Genomic DNA, 22,298 nt, shown 5'->3' with positions numbered 1-22,298 from the left:
CTGTTGGCACCAAGAAGGCTATTTTCCCTTCTGCCTACAGGGGTGGGGAGTCCTAGGCCCAGGGGCCAAATATGGCCCTCTAGGCTTCAGTTTGGGGCCTTTGGAACCCTAACCTACCAGACCACACCCCTTACTAGCCCTGCTTCACAGCCCAAGTGTTTATGCACAGCTGGAATTTGTCCCTGAACTCTGATCATACTCCTTGGCTGCCTGGATGGTGGATAAAGAGGGGTGTGTGAATATGTGGCCGTCTCCCCTGGTCTCGCTGCCCCCTCATTCTGTGCCACCCCAGCATGCAACAGTGCTGTCACTGCTGCTCCACACATTCCCTCACTGCTCCCCATGTCGTCACACTACCTCTGAGGAGCAGAGCGCTTAGATCCATAAGGCCAGGGGTTGCTGATGGTTTCTGAACTGAGGGATACATTCGGAAAGCAAAGAGAGAAACTCTTGTGGTCTGTACCAAATACTCATTTCACAGAGAAGTGGAGTCCTTTAAAAAAAAAAAAAACAGGATCACCCTTAACCACATGACAATAAAAGCAAACAAAACAAAACAAAAAACACCAACCCCTTTTAATTTTGTTTTGTTTTTATATTTCCAGTAGGGTCCTGCACATCCCTTTGCTCTTCTGAAGGCTTAACAGAAATTAGGAAAAGAAAAGTATGCAAAACAAGCAAATACATGCAGATTTGCTCAATTTGCATAGTACATACAAGCTGCGGAACTTGATAGGAGGCTTCAGATTTGATATTTAGTTCAAAGTATACCCAGATCTGACTGTAATGCAGAAAGAAAGGTGGGAAGGAAGATTCTGAAAACCTTCTGAGGTTTCTTCTGCATGAGTCAAGGCCCTTTGAAAAATCTGCAAAAGCTTCCAAAGAGTACAGGAGCTTTTGTTGCTTTTTGGTAGATCCTTAGGATAGAGTTAAGGAAAGAGATGAGAAGAGAGTTATTAAGTGGCTGTTTTTAATGGCTAGCCCTGCATAACCTGTAAGGGCTAGTTGCATGTTTGCACAGAAGACAAGGCAGATTAACATGCCTGTGTCCACAACACTGTTGTCAGGGTGCGATTACAGGGATGACAGTATAACCAAGGGACAGATGCGTGTGGGAAGCTTGTGTGGGAAGACTATAAATATATAGCCTCTTTTAAAAAAAATGAGTCACTCCGAACTTGCTTTTACCCGCTCCCAACACATACAATTTCTTCTTCTGCTGCTTCAGATAAGACCTTTCATGCACCTTAACCCACCCATCCCCTGACTTGCATATATGTGGTTGGGCAAAGGAAGGTGAGCCTTATTCACAGACAGATCAAAACCTTTTGCTGACCAATGTGGCTGATCCATACAATCGTAGGGTGCTTCCAGCCAACCTCTTTATGGAACATCCATCTGGATTTGTTTGCAAGGAGATTAGACAACGGCATCTGTTTAAGAAGCCACTGCTCTCTCACTTGTTTGCAGGGAGCTCAGACGACGCTGTGTCATTCTGCACTTTCTAGCACATTTCCCCATCATTTTACTTTGTAGCAAAAAGTCCATTTTGGGGCGGGGGCAGGGGGAGAAGGCTTGTTGAGAAAGAGCTCCCAATCTACTGTAACTGTGATACTTGAATCTGCCAGCATGCAACTGAATCCTACCCCAAAATAGTGACAATCTGGAAGTGACCCCTGAAAACGGGGAGCACCTCATGCTGCAGCATGGTGAAAGCTAAGCAGGGATTTGATTGGTGTAGCCATTGTATTTGTGGTGGTGTGACTACAACATCAGGAAAACGTGTAGCACATTATTCATTTGAAATGGGACAATTTCACTCACATACACATCATGGTCATGCGTCTTCCAACTGTCCAGTCAATGAAACCATCGCACAAGGAAACAACACTCCAAATCTCATTAATGCATCTATCCTCATCGCCCTGAAGACTCTGATTTCAGATACAGTACTTTTTTCTGACATAGCTCCCTTAACTGCTGCATGATAGGGAGGAATGCAAAAGGAAAATTGCTCTATTTCCTCTATGCTGGGGAACAGCTATTTATGCTCAGTTCCTGCTTGTCACAGAGATAACTCAGTCTCCTAGGAAAAGGACAGCAAGCCTAATAGTGGGGGTTTTCTGTTTTGCTACTCCAAAACAAAGGTCCCTATTTGCATTGGATGTGGTTGCTCTGCACATCTAAACTGGATTTTGAAGTGTCATAGGCTGCACACACACACACACACACACACAGAGAGAGAGAGGGGGGGAGGTGCAGTGGTTGGACAAAGACCTGGGAGTAAAGGTAAAGGGACCCCTGACCATTAGGTCCAGTCGTGTCCGACGCTCATCTCGCGTTACTGGCCAAGGGAGCTGACGTACAGCTTCCGGGTCATGTGGCCAGCATGACAAAGCTGCTTCTGGTGAACCAGAGCAGCGCACGGAAACGCCGTGAGTGGTACCGCCAGAGTGGTACCTATTTATCTACTTGCACTTTGACGTGCTTTCGAACTGCTAGGTTGGCAGGAGCAGGGACCGGCAAACGGGAGCTCACCCCGTTGTGGGGATTCGAACCGCCGACCTTCTGATTGGCAAGCCCTAGGCTCTGTGGTTTAACCCACAGCGCCACCCACTGAGTGACCTCAGTCACTCAAATCCCCATGAAGCTCACTGAGTGACCTTGGGCCAGCACTGCCTCTCAGCCTACCCTACCTCCCAGGGTTGTTGTGGGGATTAAAGGGAGAAAGGGAGAACCATATATGCCAACTTGAGCTCCTTGGAGAAAAAGGGGAGACATAAACTAAATAAATAAATAAAAATAAAGCACATTATTTCCCCCAAAGAATCCTGGGCACTGTAATTTACCACTCACAAAGCTACAATTCCCAGTAACCGCAGTGCCCAGAATTCTTTGAAGGGAAGAATGCCCTTTTAATATGTTTTAAAGTTATAGTGTGCACACAGCCATACCTCTGCATTGCCACCCCCATATAGTTTTGTGAGGATGCTACAAATTGCTTCAAGCGGTAAAGAGATCCCAGCCCCTTACAGGGCTCCAATTCCCAAGTTTACATACTCTGGAGCCATTACAGCTAAGCAGGTCTGGACGCCTGTTTACATTTGCAGTGTACACAAGCCCCGGGAACAAATTGCCTTGAGCTCCTAACGAGCCCTTTTGTTTTTGATACAGGCTTGAAATATCACTGTGGTGAACAGTGCTGGCTTTCACACATAGTTCCACAGGCTGAGCAAGGCGTTCTGAGAAACATGGTGTCGCTGCCAATACCAGGATCCCTGGGTCAGGTAAGGTTCTCCACCTCCACAAGGTGTGATTAAATTGTCATCTGAGACCATCACGCTATGCTTTTTCCCTACTAGCAGCAGCCAATGATGCATGGTGTTGGGAAAGACGCAGAGTGGTGATGTCACAAGGGTACACTACATGCTACAGAAGCTGAAAACTCAATAGGCCCTTTCAGATGCAGCAATCTTAGCTTGCTAAACTATCATTTTAACAAGCCAGAAATGACTGTAGGGTCCACACGCTCTCCCCTGCCATCATCTCTTCCTTTCATGTTCCAGCTTCAGCATCTGATTCTGGTCAGAGTTGCATAAACTGCAGTTTCCCGTTAATGTCCGAAATTGTGGCTTAATGTTGGTTTATCAAGCAGGATATTAAAGCAAAGCTATTTCCAAGCAGTTTTGTAACAAGCTGCATGATTGGAAGAACTGGCTTCGGCTCCAATTCAGCTTCCTTGCTGGCTATCTCCCCCTGCCTCCTCACCTCTTTGCAGTGATATTTGTCCTTGACTTCCTCCAATATACAGATAGATAGATAGATAGATAGATAGATAGATAGATAGATAGATGTGCCATCATTTGATCAAGGCAATGGCAGTCTATGTTTGTGAACAAAGGAGAGATTAGGGAGAGATTCAATTCAGTTTGCACCGGGAGGTGAACCTAACCTAAACAATATGTGAACCAAACTCAGCCTTCTTCAAATTTTGGAATGCAGTTCTCCATCCAAGTGAATATGTACAAGATGTATTTACTAGGTTAAAGTGCGCACAAAAATGCTTATACAGTATTAATGAAAACAATGCACAAATATACAGTACATAGAATTCATAGGGGGGAAATGCATAGGAAAAAATGTGTGTATTAGAAACAATTGCATGCCAAGGTTTGTACATTAGGAGAAATTGGCACTAAAATGCTGGTGAATATTCATTTGGACTTCTTTTAAAAAAATCACAAACTTATATGGAAATACAAGAAAACTCAACTCAAGAATGGATAAATGAGAAACCGAGGGAAATCAAAGTTGACAAAGATTCACATATCCCTTGAGAAAAGGTGTATGTATCAACAAAAGCGAACAGCATCAGCTGCTGCTAAGCCTACCACAGGGGCTATTATTCAGGAGGGTATTCAGGAGGGTGCACCTGATGTTTGGAACAGTTGACACAATCTTTATATGCAGGGGTGCACATTTCCCAACCTTTTCTCCCCATAAGAGAAGATCGGGTGAGGCTGCCCCAGTTTGTTCTGTTTGCTCGTGAGGGGGGCTTATCCACACTTAACTTTCCTCTGTGCTTTCAGGCACGGTCCAAACATTAAAGCTTCTTGTCTGAGCGCTCTTCTTTTGCTCCAGAGCTTTCCCCATGAAAATCTGTACTTAACCGCTGAATCGGAGCAAACGGCAATCCGAAGAACACCCAAATTGCTATTCGTTATGCTTCAGCTTTAAAGAGCGGATTTTCGCAGGGAGAGCTCAGGGACAGGAAAAAAGAGTGCTTGGACATCAAGCTTTCAAGCACAGACCTGTGCCTGGAAAGAACAGGGCAAAAGGTTACTGTGGATAAGGCCTGAGAACATCTGCAGAGAAATGGAGCAGGCTGCTCTGTTGTAAAACCCACGAGTAGGGAGGGCAACACTTTGGTGACAGAGGGCACAGTTTGGACACAGTAGATCCCAGGCTCAAACTCTGGTATCTCCAGTTAGAACGGGCCCTGGGTGGTGATGGGGAAGGTCTCTTTCTCACCCATAGTCTGGAGAGCTGCTGCCGATCCAAGTAGACAATACGGGTCTATATGGACATATAATTTGACCTGCCGTAAGGCCGCTTCCTATGCTCCTAAACAGTTCAAGAGCAAGTGGTGTGGAAGAAGCCATACTCTTGAGCTTTCCTTCACTTTAACCTCTCTCAGAGGGTGGAATCACACACTAAAGAGGAGGGAAAGGCTGCCTCCAAAAACAGCTTGTCTGTATCAAGCTCACTCTCCATATATAACACCTACTTCTCTATCTCAACCAACAACAACAAATGCTGCGGTAGGGAAACCAGCAGGTAAATAAGCTGGACATTATGGAGGAGGGAATGAAAGATGCTACTGCCATTTCCTGCAGCAATGTGCAAGTCCTCTGTAATGAGCACTGCTTCCTGTTTTCAACAAACATGGGGCATGATGTGGTAACCAAAAGAAAAGAACTATTATTTATTATTATTATTATTATTATTATTATTAGTTTATACCTCACCTTTCAAAGACTTACAAAGCCCCTCCTCTTGGAAAGTGCCTCACAAGACGAAACATAAATTACACAATTATCGGTCCCGGGTTTCAGCACCATTTTTAAAATAAATAAATAAATTACAATATTAATTAAAGCCCACGTTTAAAATAGCCATACAACAAGAGAGTTAATGGCTGTGGTGTAAAGAACATAACTGGACTCCCCTAATATTGAGAAACACACTTGAACAACAACGACAACAAAAACGTCTTTTACCAGCTCGCGCCCTAGCCTCACTGAGCCATGCACAATTACTTTACTCATCGCGACAGCATATCTATTCTGGGATGGCAAGTGGCAGCGTCTGGCATTTGCAACTGCGGGGAAATGTTTCAGAGGATTGCTAACGCAGCCAAGATTTTGCCTGAGAAAGCCTGCAAAATGTGCCATTACAGAGTCTGAGAAGTCTGGACATGTTGGCAATTGACCTGTGGCAAGCCAGTCATATAGACACCTGCTAAACACTCATTTTCGGCATGCCACCATCAGCAGTACTCTTTGAGCATTTGCTGACTATTGAGGGAAGGGCAAAGTTCAGCGGTCAAGTACAATACTGTTACACAGCACCCAAATCTCTGAGCACGCTTACCCAGGGTTTGTATTTCCTTTTGGAAAATGAGGCACAATGGAGACTGTGGTGTCTTTATAACAGATGGTTTGCTTACACATATATACAACATGAACCTACCACGGAAGGGGCTCACAGCATTAACACGCCAAGAGGTTCTGGCTTCTCCCATAGCCACAGCAGCCGTGAACTTAAGCAAACCCAGACCATTACTCTCAAACGTTACTCTCTGATTCTCTCTCCAGCCCGCTGTTTGCTAACTCCATTGCATAACTCCTAACTGCAATCCCTGAACTCTAACCTATAACACTGGCAGCAAGACCACTCATCTGCAAAATAGATTTGCCCTTGATCCTTTGTGTTGTCTTTATGGCTCACCTAGGCTATCACCTCAAAAGGAAATTAGCCTGACTTAATTAGCTTTTAGTACTTGTCAAGACCCCTAGGATTAAAGAGGTGTCTGACACACAGTTTAATACACATGGGTCCTGATTAGGTTCTGACATGTGTGAATCTGACACAAAGTTTTAACACACAAATTAAATTCTAACACCACCTCGATCTGGAATTTAGTGTGTCTTACACCCACCGACTTATAAAAAATACTTTGCTGCATTCACACTCCTGTTTACTGTGCACTCACTTCTGGGTTCTTAATCTGCGTTCACATGACATTAGCCAAAATGCATACATATTCTGTACTTCATTACAGGATGCTATGATTTGATGTGTTGTTTCTCAAAGAAGCTTCACACCAATTGGAATTATTCTTTTTCTTGGAGCAGTAGCAAGTCTTTTTCCTTAAGAAGAAGAAAGGAGGGAGGCCTTGACCACTTCAGCCATTTCACATTTATTAAAAGTAAGACCTGCCATTGAAAAGTCTACAATTTCTCTTCCCAATATTCATTTGATTTTGGGGGGTTGCATTTTCACCCCACTTCCACAAAATGTAAAATAAAAAGATTGGCAAAATGATTCCACCCTGCTTTAACACTGACATGCAGTGGTTCTCCAGGGTCCCAGGCAGAAGAGTTTTCCCAGCCTTACCTGGGGACATCAGGAATCAAACCTGCAACCTTCTGCATTCAAAACATGTGCTCTATTGCCAAGCTATGATCCCACCACCTTTACTGGTTTTTTTAAAATGCCTGCAACCATAACCAGGCAGCAGATTTTCAGAAAATTAATTATTTTAAATCAAAGCAGGCTCCATCTTGGAAGAGTGCTTTCCTCCTCTTAACACAGGAGGGATGGCATTTGCTGTGAAAGGTCTGGTTCAGTACCAAAAACAAAAGGAATAAAGCATGTGGGTTTTTCCTATGGAACTACTGCTCAGCCGTAACAAAATTCATTCTAATTCAACTGATGAACTGACTGGGTTACAGCTCATGCTGCTAACCGGCTAAAGCTGCAATCCTGTGCACATGTACCTGGGTATAGGTCAAAGGGGCTTGTTTTTGAGTAAATGTCTATAAGACGGCACTGCACAATTCCTTGCACAGTTCTGTTTTCCTCTGGTGACTTATCTTACAGCAAGCTGTTTTGTGAACAGGTTCTTGCCGAGAACAGAGTAAAACAATCATTAGGGGTTTTTTAATCTCATGTGTCTGTTTGGGCACATGTGGCTCGGGCAACCAGTCCACCATCGCCCATGGCCTCATTTCGAGCCTGGATTTGTTGGCCCACAGACATGAAACCTCGGCCCTCCGGGATATGATCAATTGACCCAACCGCTTGGCCCCTGGACCTCAGCAGAAGCTGCAATGACTGCTAAATAATGCATTTGTTGGCAGATGTTGGGAATCAGGACTATCGGGGAAGCCTGAAAGAGCTGCTTTGTTATGTTTGTTGTTGTGCACTCTTCTCCAAAGGTGGGAGTGGGTTGCTTTGTTGCTCATCCCTTTCCATCTGGAACGTGCAGAGAAACCAACAGTCCATCTTTCAGCTTGTCCATAGCTAATTTCCACTGGGAACAAGTGAACTGGAAAACTCACGTAGATGGAGCTGCACTGAAAGGATGCTGCTGCGTCTTTTCTCTCTCTCACTCTCTCTCCCTCCCTCCCTCCCTGGCTTTTTTGCCTCCTTTACCAACCACTCCATTATTAGCCCTGTAGGCAAAAGAAAATGAATTGAAGTGTGCTACCTCCTTACTCCATAGTCCCAGATACTGAGAAGGGAGGGAATAAGTGAAGCTCTGGGCCATTACAGGCAGCACGGTTCTTATGGAGGTCTCCATGACCTCAGCCGTAGCACGCAAGCCTCTGTCCCTATTGAGGGCAGGCTGTTCCACAGTGAACACGGCATATTCAGAGGCATCTAAAGCTCCAAACAGATCTGGTGGCCAATCACAGAAACAGAGAGAAGCTATGAGCTATGGTGAAGGTGTTTCGTGTGTGTGTGTGTGTGTGTGTGTGTGTGTGGAAGTGAGGACATTTCCCATTTTAAACATTCCTTTGAAGGGAGACGTTAAGAACTCTGCCTCGTGATGATCCTTGTAATCTCAGCCCCAGGTAGACATTATAATGATTATATTATAATTTAGCATATTTAGCAGCTTACAAATAAAATAGAATAAAATACAACTGTAGCTGTTAATAAAAAAAACCCAGTAGGCAAAAAATAATAATACTAAAATACATTACCTAATGATGACCATCAGAAGAAAATAATGTAAGAGTTTAGCTTTAAAAAACAGAATTGTATCAGGGGACACACACACACACATACACACACACACACACGGAGAGAGGGAGAGAGAGATCGATCATACATCAAAATAGCATTCTTGCCATGTTGAGTATGGGTCTCTAAAACTTTGGCCTGTGCTGAAATGAAACTGCACACTACCTAGGTGTGAGTAAATGTGAGAAAACCTATGCCTCCAATCAATAGAAAGAACAGGAAATTCAGAGGAAATATTTGTTCATTTGGCCTATTTTTATCCCACCCTTCAGCACAAGTGCTCTCAGAGCGGCTAAGAAAGTGGCTAGATTAAAATAACAATCATGAAATGAAAGATGAATAATAATAAATAGACCAGTCACATTTAAAAAACAAAAACAAAAACAAAACAAAAACACCAATGATGAACTAAAAGTTTTTAATCGTTGAGGGAAATGAAAATCCCTCCACTTGGCATTGAAAAGAGGCCAGAGATGATGGTAGGCAATCATCCATGAGGAGGGCAGTCCCAAAAGCTCTCTACCCAGTGGCCACCTGCCTGGATTCAGCTGAAGTCTTTAAGTCTTCAAACCATTAAGGGTAAGCACCAGCACTTTGAACTGTGCTGAGAATAAAGCTGTTGGTAAATCAGAAAGATATGTACACAACAGCAGGCGCCAGTTACCAGCTGCGGCAGTTTAGACTAAACCAGTGTTTCCCAGTCTTAGATCTCCAGCTGTTTATGGACTACAGTTCCCATCATCCGTGACCACTGGTCTTCCTAGCTAGGGATGATGGGAGTTGTAGTCCCAAAACAGTTTGGGAAACCCTGGACTAAGCTTTGCAGGCAGTCTCCAAAGGCAGCCCCACATACAGCAAGTAGCAGACTAGTCTAGTCTGGAGTTCACCAAAGAATGGATAAATGCATAGGAGCGGCTAGAGTTTGGGCACCCAATAGCAAAGCTAGATCAATGAAGGTTCCGCCCCCAGATGGCGAATATAATCCTGTAGGAGGGCAACCCTGTCCACGACAAATTGAGCATCACCTCTCCAGTCAGGCCAACCAACAAAAAGAGCATCTCTGTCTTCTCAGGATTGTGCTCCAGTTTATTGGCCCTCAACCAGTTCATTACTGACCCCAAGCAGGAATATTTATAACTGGCTTCAGATTTTTGAAATGGGCACATACAAATTCTAAGCATGTGCAGCTCCGAGGTGCAGGAGGGAGTTAGGGCGTGTTCTTGTGGAAATACTGTACACTGTGGAACTTGGTTATGGAAGAGGGCACAGCATGACAGCATGCTGGACTAGATGAGCTTCAGCTACATCTTCCAACAGTCTATAATTCCGAGGTTTGTTTTGTTTTCTTTCCCAGCCCCCTCCGCAATTAGTACCACTGAAATCCTCCGTTCTGCTCCTTGTTTTGTTGGCATTTCCCTGATGCTTCTCTCAGGGCTATTATCAAAAGCTCTCTTTTCCTTTTGGTGGATTTTGATGGACAGGCCCCAGGGAGCAGGTCGGAATGTGCCACGAATTTATCAGCTTCCCACCGATGGCCCGGCATGCTAGTGTTAAAGAGCTGGCATTATCTTTTATCATACAGTGGCCAAGTTCCCTTCCCGCCCCCTGCTTCTGCTTAGCATTGCGTGGGCAAAATGATGGCTAATGTATAATGTATGGCAAGAGCTTAAAAGAGGGACAGAGGAGGAGGGTGGGAAATATAAAGGATGGATGCTTAATATACCCCCCCCAAAAAAAGAGAAGTGTTGTGCCCTTAAGTCAGCCCAGAAGACTTCCTCCTTGATCCCAATTATGTGGGGGCTGATTGCAAGGTTGCTCCAGCTTTTTGAGAAGCCCATGAACTATCTGGTGTAGGATGACTTATGCACTGTCTTGGGGGGGGGGGGTGTTGAGAAATAGAAATATGGCCACTGAGAGTCATAGAATCACAGAATTGTAGAGTTGGAAGGGTTCCCAAGGATCATCTAGTCCAACCCAACTATGGGGGTTATTGGGTTGTTGTTTTTATTTTTATTATGTATTTTGTGGATTTTATATCTTGATTCTATTCTGTGAACTGCCCTGAGCCCCCTGGGTATAGGGCGGTATATAAATTCAATCAATCAAAGCAGCCATCCCATACGGGGATTGAACCTGAAGCCTTGGTGTTACCAACAACACACTCTAACCGACTAAGCTATCCAGGCTGACCAGGTGAGTATTGCTATTATTACTATTCCTTTGAAAGGTACCGGTAGGTTAGGGTGAGCAACTGGCCCAAGATCATTCAGTTACTTCTTTTAGGGCTCTCCCTCCCTCCCTCCCTCTCTCTCTCTCTCTCTCTCTCTCTCTCTCTCACACACACACACACACACACACACAGTCTAACACACTAACCACTGCACCAGGAGTGTGGAACTGTTTCCAGTCTGAGGGCTACTACATTCCCTTCCTGGCAATTTCCTGAGGGCCGTAGATCAGAGCTAAAGCATCTGCTTTGCCTGCAGGAGATCCAGGTTCCATCCCCAACACCCCCAGGTTCAGCTGGGAATGTCCCCAGAAAACTGCTGTGAGTCAGCGTAGGAAATACTGAGCAAGATGGACCAATGTTGTGACTCAGTAAAAGGCAACTTCCCATGTCCCTATGACCTCTGGCAATAATAAGCTGTTATACAAGGAGCCTAGTCTGACCAGACAGACTAGAGGGCCTCTCTCCTCTGCTTAGGAAGCCCAGCAGCCTGTGATAGCTGGCCACTGACAACATCAGGCTGAAGGACCCACATATGTTTAGCCTAAAGAGAAGAAGATTATTGTGAAGGGAAATATGTTGACAGCACCTTCATTTATTTCAAAGGGTACTGAGAATAAGACAGAAATCACTGGGCTTAAAAATCACAGGAGGCTAGATCTATGCCAACGCTTTAGAAATTAACCCTTTCCAACCTAAAAAGCAGCTCCCAGCAATGCAAATAGCCTGTTTAGACCATCCCCCTCCCCCGAGATTTTCAGGAAAAGGCCTATCAGTAGTTGTCAGGCATACTTGAATTGTACGATTTCCATTTTTAAGGGAAAAGGACAAAAGCTGGTGTGACCGGATATCTACAAGCACCTAGAACAGAATAATTCAGGACACATCTGCCTTATACATTTAAATCATACCACTTTGAACAGCCATGGCTTCCTTCAAATAATCCAGGGAACTAAACTATGTCAAGAGCTACAGTTTCCAGAGAGGTTTAACAATCAATACTTCTTTCCCAGGAAACTCTGGGAATTGTAGTTCTGCGAGGAGAATAAGGGTCTTCTCTCGGCACCCTTGACAAACTACACTTCCCAGGCAAACTTCCCATTCGGGGAAGCCATTGCTGCCTGAAGTGGGATATTGCTTTAAACGTAGAGTCGTACCTTGGATCCCGAACACCCTGGAATTCAGATGTCTTGGCTCCCGAACACCGCCAACCCGTTCTGGTTTGCGAACGTTCTTTTGGAACCCGAACATCCGACAGGGCTTCCTACAGCCAATCAGAAGCCGCGATTTGGTTTTCGACTGTTTTGGAAGTCGAACGAACTTCCGGAACAGATTCCATTTGACTTCCAAGGTACGACTGTATTGTGCAGATAGGGCCTAAATCTGCAATCTCCCTTCTTCAGACTAACAAACACATGGAGGATAAGGCTATTGTCAGCAGTTACCAGTCACAATGACTATGTAATATCTCTATTATATACTATTTGGTGGGGGTCGCAGGTGGGCTGTTGCACCTATGTCCTGCTTGTGGGCTTTCTAGATGCAACAGGTTGGCCACACAGAGAACAGAATGCTAGACTAGAAGATGGGCTTTTGGTCTGATTCAGCAGGTCTCTCAATGCAGCCCTCAAGCCTTCAACATATAACATCATCATCATCATTGAAATGTATACTGTATATTGTCCTTCATCCAAAGATCTCAGGGCAGTTCACAACATAAAAATACAGGATAAAAGCATAACAAATAGTTAAACAAAAGCAAAACAAAACAATACCCCCCTCCCACGAACATATTTAAAAGGTCATATTACATTAAGCCCAAGGCCTGGTTGAAGAGGAACATTTTTTCCTGGCACCTAAAGATGTATAATGAAGGGACCAGATGAACCTCCCTGAAAAGAGCATTCCACAAACAGGGAATTGCTGCAAAAAAAGGCCCCGCCACCCTCTGAACCTCTCATGGAGGAGGCACATGAAGAAGGGCCTCAGATGATGATTAAAGTCTGGGTTGGTTTATTTGGAGAGAGGAGGTCCTTGAGGTATGGTGGTCCTGAGCCGTTCAAGACTTTATAGGTCAAAACCAGCACTTTGAATTGGGCACAGAAACTAACCAGCAGCCAGTGCAGTTGGGTCAGGATTGGTGTAATATTCCCAAACTGTCTTGCCCCAATGAGCAACCTGGCTGCCTAATTCTGCACCAGCTGAAGTTTCCAAACCATCTTCAGAAGCAGCTCTGCGTATAATGTACTGCAGTAATCTAACCTAGAGGTTACCAGAGCATAGACTTGTGATTCCCCCACCCCTTCACTCTTGATCCATGAACTGTTTTAGAATTTAGCATGCTAAAGAGCTCTGTAGAACTCAAAAGCTTACTATTTTCTTTTTTCTTTTTTACATTCTGGTCGGTTCCTAATAATGGTACTGTCCGATTATGTATTGTGGATGCCTTTTTTCTTAATGGATAAACATGGCTGCCTTTGTTTTCTTCTAACTTCCATTGAAGATGGTAAATTCTCCCTCCTTTCAGTCCTTTAAAGAATGAAAATCGGAATAATGGGAACTATTAGGAGAGCGGAGGCTGCAAGAGAAATTCTGGACTTCTGGGTTCACATTCATATCCCCTGCCCTTTATGGAAATCACGTTTCCCCCCTTCTTTCGCCTCTAGCCTGCAAGATGGAGAATAATTATCCCTCTCACAAGGGAGTCGGGCAGCCTCATTAATGGTTTGCAAAGTGCTTTGCCAATCATCAGACAAGGAAGGGCAGAACGCAGGTAATTATTTTTAGCCACTGAAGGAGAGTTCAGTTTCAAGAGGTGCCACATGCTGGAAGGGTGTCCCCCCCCCTTTCCTCTTTTTCTCCTCTCAGTTAGGCGCCTAGAGCAGCTGAGGACTCCTGTGTGTCTGCGTATCCCTTCAAACAGAAATACTGTTTCTTGAACTTCTGGCAAAGATCATGTGCAAACCAGCAGGTTTTATATCTATATCTATTTCTCGCCTTGGTGACTCTACACAGAGGGCAGGCTGTGTCGGTGTGTTCTGGAATGGTTTGAAATTTTATTTTTCGTAGAGGTCCCTCAACGTTGTTGAAAAAAATATCAGGGATAATAATAAGAACAACAATAATAATAATAATAATAATAATAATAATAATAATAATAATAATAATTTTATTTATACCCCGCCCTTCCCAGCCAGAAAACCGGGCTCAGGGCGGCTAACATCAATTAAAATCACAGCAAGAAACATAAAAACGATCAATTTAAAATAACAGATTAAAATACAAATTTAAAAATTCAATTAAAACTGCAATAAGAACAATAATAATAATTTATTATTTCTACCCCGCCCATCTGGCTGAGTTTCCCTAGCCCCTCTCGGTGGCTCCCAACAGAATATTAAAAATGCGATAAAACATCAAACATTAAAAACTTCCCTAAACAGGGCTACCTTCAGATGTCTTATAAAAGTCAGATACAGTGGTACCTCAGTTTTCGAACGCCTCCGTAGTCGAATGTTTCGGAACTCAAATGCCGAAAATTCGGAAGTAAATGCCTCAGTTTTCAAATGCGCCTCGGAAGTCGAACAGGAAATGTGGCTTTTGTTTTGAGTTTTTGGTACTGAGGCTTCCGTTTTGAGGCTTCTGCTTTCAGTTTTCGAACGTTTTGGAACTTGAACCGACTTCTGGAACGGATTACATTCGAGAACCGAGATACCACTGTAGTTCCACAGGGCGGGCGCCATTACCGAGAAGGCCCTCTGCCTGGTTCCCTGAAACCTCACTTCTCACAGTGAGGGAACTGCCAGAAGGACCTCAGAGCTGGACCTCATAATAGGCAGGCAAGGGATAGTCGCAGACCCATGTCTTTGCCCTTTCCTGACTACCACAGATAGTGTGATAATTTCCTTGTCTTCAGACTTGAGGTGTTTCAAACAGACTTTTGTTATTTTCAGAAGGGAATCAATCAATCATTTATTGTATTTTACTAAAAGCCATTACAAATCCAGTTACAGAACCAGCAAGTCCAATAAAACCTATTAAGAAAGGGACTCAAATTCATGAATTCTGCAATTACAGCTAATTTGGAGTTCTCAAAAAGCAGGCTTTCTGCAATAAGACAAGTCATGTGGAAATTTTATATTTTTTTATTATTACAAGTATATCCCACCTTTCACTCAAGATGGTGTACAGAGTTCCCTCCCCGCCCCATTCCTTTTTATCCTCATAACAACCCTGTGATGTAGGTTAGGCCGAGAGGCAGTGACTGGCCCAAGGTCACCTGAGTGAGCTTCATGGCTGAGTGGGGATTGCAACCCCACCAAGTCCTAGTTCACTGAAGAGTGTGGAGTAACATTTGCTTGATGCTAAGCTCCGCCATTCCTCTTCATGAATTAGAAAGTGAGATTCTGATGAAAACCAACTTCCAAAATGCAGTAACACCACTAGCAGGCAAAAAGGTGTGGAAAAACCCCAGGTGCCACAAATAAGAGATCGTTGTGAGCCCACATTGGGTGGGGGGGTCATTTCTCAAGGGCAGGGAATCTCCTGTATTCATGGGGGTTTCGTGCACAATTTAAGGCTTGTCCACACTTCTGCTTGTCCCAAGCAGTTTCCCCCTTGCCCTGCTCCTTTCCTAGGAAGAACCCACTCTTTAGTGCTAAATTGGAGCAAATGTGAATCTAGAGAAATTGCCCTTTGCTCCGATTGAGAGCTAAAGAGTGGTTTTCCATGGGGGAAAGCAGTGAGGCAAGAGCAAGTTATGGATATGCCCTTACAGTACAGGAAGCTATCTGCTTTAGACGCTCACCCTGCAAGACAGAGTAGCAGCAAAGCTTAGGCTGCATACACACGATAAGTTAAAAGCTGGGGAATTGTCACTTCGTGAGGGATCAACTACAGTTCCCGGGTTTCCTTGGGCAAGCCACGTGCTTCAAACATGCTTTAAATGTATGGCATGCACGCACAATGAGTGTGCATGTCCCCAGTGCAGCGTTGCTTTTACACACAAGTAGAATGCCTGAAGATGGCTTATGCTATGCAGTAGATCAAAGTGCTGAATTCTGATGGGGAAAACCAACATTTGAATTCCTGCTTAGCCATAAAGTTTACAGGGTGGCCTTGGGCAATTTTTTCACCCATGCACGTGTTCATTCGTTCTCTCTCTCTCTCAGTGTAACCTACTTCACAAGGTTGATATGGGAATAAATTACATGCTGCAATTTGTGCACATTATTATAGGGGGTGGGGAGTTTATGCCAGTACTTGTATCCACACGCTGCACATTTATTCGCATAGAACATCCTCTCACAACACTTTCAGCACTAACCTATTCCAAGTTAACTCTCCGTTGTCCTTCCCTATTTGTCAGCAAAGTGACCTCAGGAAAGCTCCCTAGATATTCTCTGGACAAGCGCTGCACAACACTTCTCCTCCTTATCGGAATCATAGTAGAGAACTATCCTGTTTTGGTATGAGTTGGCACCCACTGCTCAGCAACTACTTTTGAACAAACATTCGTGTTTTGAAATCATCCGAGGGAACGAAAGCTCCTTCCACACTGTCTCTGCCCCCTGAGGCACAAAAGGACTTTTTCCCTGAGGAAAGTTGGTCCAAGTTGTCTCTTTTTGCCTGGGCTGCCTGCTTCCATATGCCTATTCTGAACTCAAGCGCACCTGAGGTACATAATGGAGGAATTCCAACAGAACTTCTCTTTGTTGTTCTCTCAGTAGAGGAGTTTAAAGCGCCGGGTCTCAGCAACAGAGAAAGTGGCTGCGACATGTATCATATGGAGAGGATTGGAGTCAGCGGCAATGGTGGAGCCTGACTGAGCCGGTTATATGAATGGGAGACTATTACACTCCAAATCACTCCTATGTTAAAGGTGAAGATACACTTCCCAGGCAAATTTCAGACACAGTTGAGGTGGCTCTCTTGCAACCATGACAACTCAACACATTTGGCAACCCCACAGCGGATGCATGCAGGCCTTGGTTGTCTCTTGTTGGGACAGAAGCAACCTGTGCTTGCTTGCTCTGTTCTTGCTTCTGAGATAAATGTGCAAAAGAGGAACTTGCACATCTCTCTCCCAAATTGATCCCTGTGAATTCCATATGCATTTGGATCTTGCACAGGTCTCCACAGGGGAGATCTGTGTGCGCCTCCCTTCGCCTGTTACATCAGTAGCAAGAAAACAACTAGTCCAAGTCATCCATCATTCCGTATAACAACTGTCAATGCTTCTTTGAACATCTGTGCCTGCCCTCAGCTGCTCCTCTTCACAGCTCCAGTTCTCACCAGATTTTCCCAACAGTTTGTGCCTGAGAACAACTCAACGCTCTTGGTCAATTCCCATCCATTGGATAAAAAAAGTGATTCCTTTTTTCCTGGCCCTTTTCTGAAGAAAATGTAGAACTATCATGGGGAGGTGGAGGAAAGAAAGGGAAGGGAAGGGATGAGCTTCAATTAGCCCTGCGCCAAGTTTCTACATCTTGAGTACTGTTTGTTTTTTAAAAGATCCCTACTTTATTTAAAGTCTTTCTTAATGCATCCAATAGCAGACGATTTCAGGTCTGAAACAGAGAGCCTTTACAGAGCAAGAGGGTTATAACCTGGATGGTTGGCAACCCACCCACCCCTTTTATTATTTGAAGGCTAATAACTTCATACTGTTTAAGAAAGGATGGTAGGCTTGATTTGGGATCAATGTCAGAATCCCACAGTGAACTGAGAAGTGTGTAAGAAGAAACTTCAAAATAGCAAGAGGGGAACCAGTCCTAAATGGGTGTGCTTAAAAGCTCAAGACCCAAGAGTAAGCAGTATTTCTTATTTAATGTCACTGGCTGTATCTGAGCTCAGAGAAGCTGCTTGACCTTAAGAGCCTGAAGGTTGCAGAAGTGCAATTTCACAAAACATTTGGGGGAAGTACATGAAGTCGCTTTGATCTGGGGCTGTACAAAGGGGTCGGCAACTTTGAATTGATTTAGAAAACTGTGTCTTATATTTAAATTCTCTCATGTGGACCGGAACTGAACGGGTTCATTATGTGTGCCAATCTAGTTGCTGACTTTTTATAGGATGGGACTGGAAGAAAACCGGAACATCTTCGGTTGAAGCTGAACTAGAACAGGAACTGAACAAAACCGTTTAAGTAGTTTGACTCCTTTGAAGCAGAGAGGAAGGCTTCCTGGGGGAGAATGTAAACACTGGGATCACAAAGGCTATTATTTGGGGTTGCTTACACATTGATGGGGGACAGCAGTTCTTAAATTCCCATTCCTGGTCCCAAAATAAACCTAATTGCCTCCTTTATGAACTCTGGAGAGGATACAGTAAACTGGAAACCATGCTGTGAAAGCTCAAACACCCATCAAGTGAGAAGGGAAAGGAAGCTGGAGGCTGAGGGGCACTGGTTCCTTTCATAATGTAGTTTAATTACTTTTTAACTATTATCTTTTATATGTGCTTAGCTTTCTATGTTTTGTGCACGCTGTTTTAATTTTTGTAAGCAGACTAGAATCCTAGTCTGAGGGTAAGGCAGTATGTAAATAAACATATAATAATAACAACTCCTTTTTAAGGCTTGAAACAAATACAGCCAAGTAATGCAACCGTAAAGAAAGAATACAGAACAGCTTCAGGTTAAGAAGGGACCTCCGGAACGAATTAAGTACTTAACCAGAGGTACCACTGTATGCCTCTAGTAAGCATATGCCAGGTACCGGTACCTCCCTGTTTGCTTGCTTGCCTGCCTCTGTCTGTTTCTCTCTCTCTCTCTCACACACACACACACACACACACAGTATCACAAGATAGCATGGTTGCCAGGCAGAATTGAGTTCCACCATTTTCAAATGGTAGAAATTACCGTAAGTGCTAGAAGGAGATGAAAACAGGGAAAGGGAGGAAAGAAACCATGTACAGTGAAAGGAAACAAAAGGAAGAAATAGTGTGTAAGGGAATGTGGGGAAATGAAAGAGGAAAAATCATGGGAAGACCACCAAGAACTGTATGTTGTGACAAATTTCTAATCCTTTGCCCAAACCTCCGTTGGCACACAGCCACACACCCCTTATTCACATCTCATTTACCTTGTGCAAATCTTGGGACTCAACATCAGAGGGTTAGGGACGGGGCAATACACACACACACACACACACACACACACACATATCATGGCCTCTGAAGAATCAGGGAAACGAATCAAGTGAGAGGTGGGCCTGTGGTGGGGGATGAAGGAAGACATACACATACAGGTATGCGGTTGCTGTGGAAACCAGCTATAAGAAGATCAAGATGAAAGATGGAGGCAAGGACTCTGGCATTTTTCTCCTACCCTTCTTGCCTTTTCCCTCCAACTACATATCATCCCACAGCTCAGGCAAAATGATGGGCACAACAGAAGGTAGAAGGCAGAGAGAGGAAGCGACTTCTTCACACCAATAAGCGTGTGGGGAGGGCTGAGCTTTTACCACCTCGGCGTGCCGATTAGCGGGACAGATTGCCCGCCTTGGCGCATAGGCTCGGAGCCGGGGCCTTACCGCCGAGGTAGCCACTGAGGATGAAGGCGGGAGGCGGGCACGGGAGAGCGATGCTTCGTCCAGCCAATGAGCCGCCGGGATGCCTGTTCCTGTTTGAGGGGTGGCGTTAGGGCGGGGAGAAGAAGGAGCTGGGCTTTGCGAGAGAGAGAGAGAGAGAGAGAGAGAGAGAGAGAGAGAGAGAGGGAAGAGTCGGGATAATAAAGGCGGTGGGAGGTGGCGGCGGCGATTGGAGCGGCCCCTGTTCTGAGCGGCCCCTGTCGGGCGGAATCCTTTTCAAAGCAGACGCGCGGAGGGCGGAGCAGGCGGGCCAAGCGTCGCCGTGACGGGAGGGCGGTGACGGTCGCCGACAGGATGAAGTAGAGCTGCTTTGGGGTGGCGGCGGCGAAAACGTCCGGGCTGCTTCTGTAACCTCCGCCAACCAGTGCTTCGCCAGCGCTCGCTGCGGGCGGTGTACATGGTCAACGACGGCCCCAAGGGCGGCTCGGGGGCCCGGAGCCCCGAGGCCGGCGCGCTGCAGTGCCTGGCGCGATTCCCCCCCAAAACCTGTTTTTTGCTTTTTGGCTTTTTGCCTTGCTCTCCCACCCACCCCTCTTTTTCTCCCTCCCCTCCTTTTTTAATCCAAGGGGAGAAATCCCATTTTTAAAACAAACAAACAAACGAAAAGCAAACAAACACCCCCCACAGCTGCTGCAGCCACTCTATTTGAATTTTTATTATTACCCTTTTCTCCCTCTATCCCCCCATCCCCCCCTTTTCTTTTCTCTTCCCCTTATGTTTTTGTTTTCAAAAAAAGGAAAAAGAAGAAAAAGATTTCCCCCCTTTATTTTTATTTTTTAAACTACTACATATTTTTAATAGATATCCTCCTCACCCCACCCCACCCCCAATTTATATTTTTCCACCCCACTTTTCCATTCCCACCCCCCCTTTTTCTTTCTTTATTAGTTCGCTTGCCAACCTATCTTAGAGGGGGAAGCCCTCTCTCCCACCCACCACACCCCCCCCCAAACAAACTGAACCCCCAAAAACGGGGGTAGATCACTGCTGAAAGTAGATCACAGTTTCTTGGGAGTTGGCCACCCCTGGTATAAGACATGTAACTAGAATAAAAAATTTAAAAAACCAAGCAAATAATTGTAATAACTACTGTAATAAAGCACTGCTATAATTATATATAATTTCCCTAAAATTTTGGTTTCATTCGCCTTTCCGTGCTGAAATGTCACAACCTGAATGACCATGGCTTGCCCCCGCCCCCCAGTTTTGATCCTGGGTACGCCCCTGAGTCAATGCAAAAAAGTAAGAACTTATTCTTGTTGTTTTTACTAATTATACTTTGCATTGGCTCCTATACATTATTTATTATTATTGCATTAAGGTAAGAAACAATATATGCAGCGTTATATTTGTTTTAAATGTCGCAATGGTTTTGCGGCTCCCAGTTGTTGTTTTTCCCTTTGGAAACGGGTCCAAGTGGCTCTTTGTGTCTTAAAGGTTGCAGACCCCTGGTTTAGGCCTACCTGCCCTGTTGGGACACTTTTCCTCCTCATTTCCAGGTGCCCTTCCATTTCCGCCCTGCCTTCCAGCCAGGTAAGGGAGCAATGTCCCCCAAACTCAAATTCCAGAAGGGAAGCAAACCCCTCCCACCTCCTGTCCTCTAAACCAAAGAACACGTACTGTGAAAATGCATCCACATAGAATTCTCTTGGCTTGTTCTTTTTTTTTGTTTTTACAACCTGACTGCAAAAGTGGTGCAATGAGGGATCTAATTTGAACAAGGAGCTACCAGAGTTTAAAACCACCTGAATTCCCACCCCATCCTCACATGTAAATAGATTACAAGGACAGCCCCAAATGTTTTGCTGCCTGGGGTGCCCTCACCCGCAAGTCAAGTCATTTGGAGCCTGAGGCATAAATAAATAAATTGCAAGCATCTCTCTCCTTCCCTGGCAATAAAAAAACACAATAAATATAAATTAAATAACTAACAAGTTGCTGCTCTGTCTTGACACCCAAAATTAGCTCCTGAGGCAGTTGCCTAATGGCCAGCCTGGTAGTTCAGTAAGATTTGGTGCTACAAACTTAGAACCCTTGTTTTTTATCTGTACTTCAGTTCAGTAACAAAATGGCAGCCAAATTGGGTGAAAGACAAACAGGTCCAAGTTCCCCTCCTTTCTTCCTCATCATACCTAATTTCCAAGTAGCAGCATAACCTAGCCTTCCACAGGTTAGTATGTCAGTCCGTCAGTTAGTTAGTTAGTTAGTATATCAGTAAGTTACTTACAATGCGGGTGGCGCTGTGGGTTAAACCACAGAGCCTAGGGCTTGCTGATCAGAAGGTTGGCGGTTCGAATCCCCGCAATGGGGTGAGCTCCTGTTGCTCGGTCCCTGCTCCTGCCCACCTAGCAGTTCGAAAGCACATCAAAGTGCAAGTAGATCAATAGGTACAGCTCCAGCGGGAAGCTAAATGGCGTTTCTGGTTTGCCAGAAGCAGCTTAGTCATGCTGGCCACATGACCTGGAAGCTTGCCGGGGTACGGTGCTGGAGCTCCACGTGCGTAGGCCTAAGCTGCCCATGCACGAGGTACCAGTTGCGGGGAAAAGCGGCCAGCGTTCCGCGTGCTTATGAGCACGGACGCCGGCCAAGTCTCACAATCTGAAGGAAGCTGAGTAAGACGGAAAATGACTCCGAAGGTGCGTGAGTGGATGAATGCCTCAGAA

The 22,298-nt window shown here is 44.8% G+C and overlaps 1 protein-coding gene across 1 annotated transcript in view; it reads right to left on the bottom strand.

The window, feature by feature from the left end:
- Window positions 1–22,298, bottom strand: part of SRCIN1 (SRC kinase signaling inhibitor 1) — a 308,760-nt gene that overhangs the window by 258,553 nt on the left and 27,909 nt on the right. The window lies entirely within an intron of this gene.

Source organism: Lacerta agilis, chromosome 14, assembly GCF_009819535.1.
Source record: "Lacerta agilis isolate rLacAgi1 chromosome 14, rLacAgi1.pri, whole genome shotgun sequence".
NCBI lineage: Eukaryota > Metazoa > Chordata > Lepidosauria > Squamata > Lacertidae > Lacerta > Lacerta agilis.
This window is presented reverse-complemented; position numbering and strand designations above follow the sequence as displayed.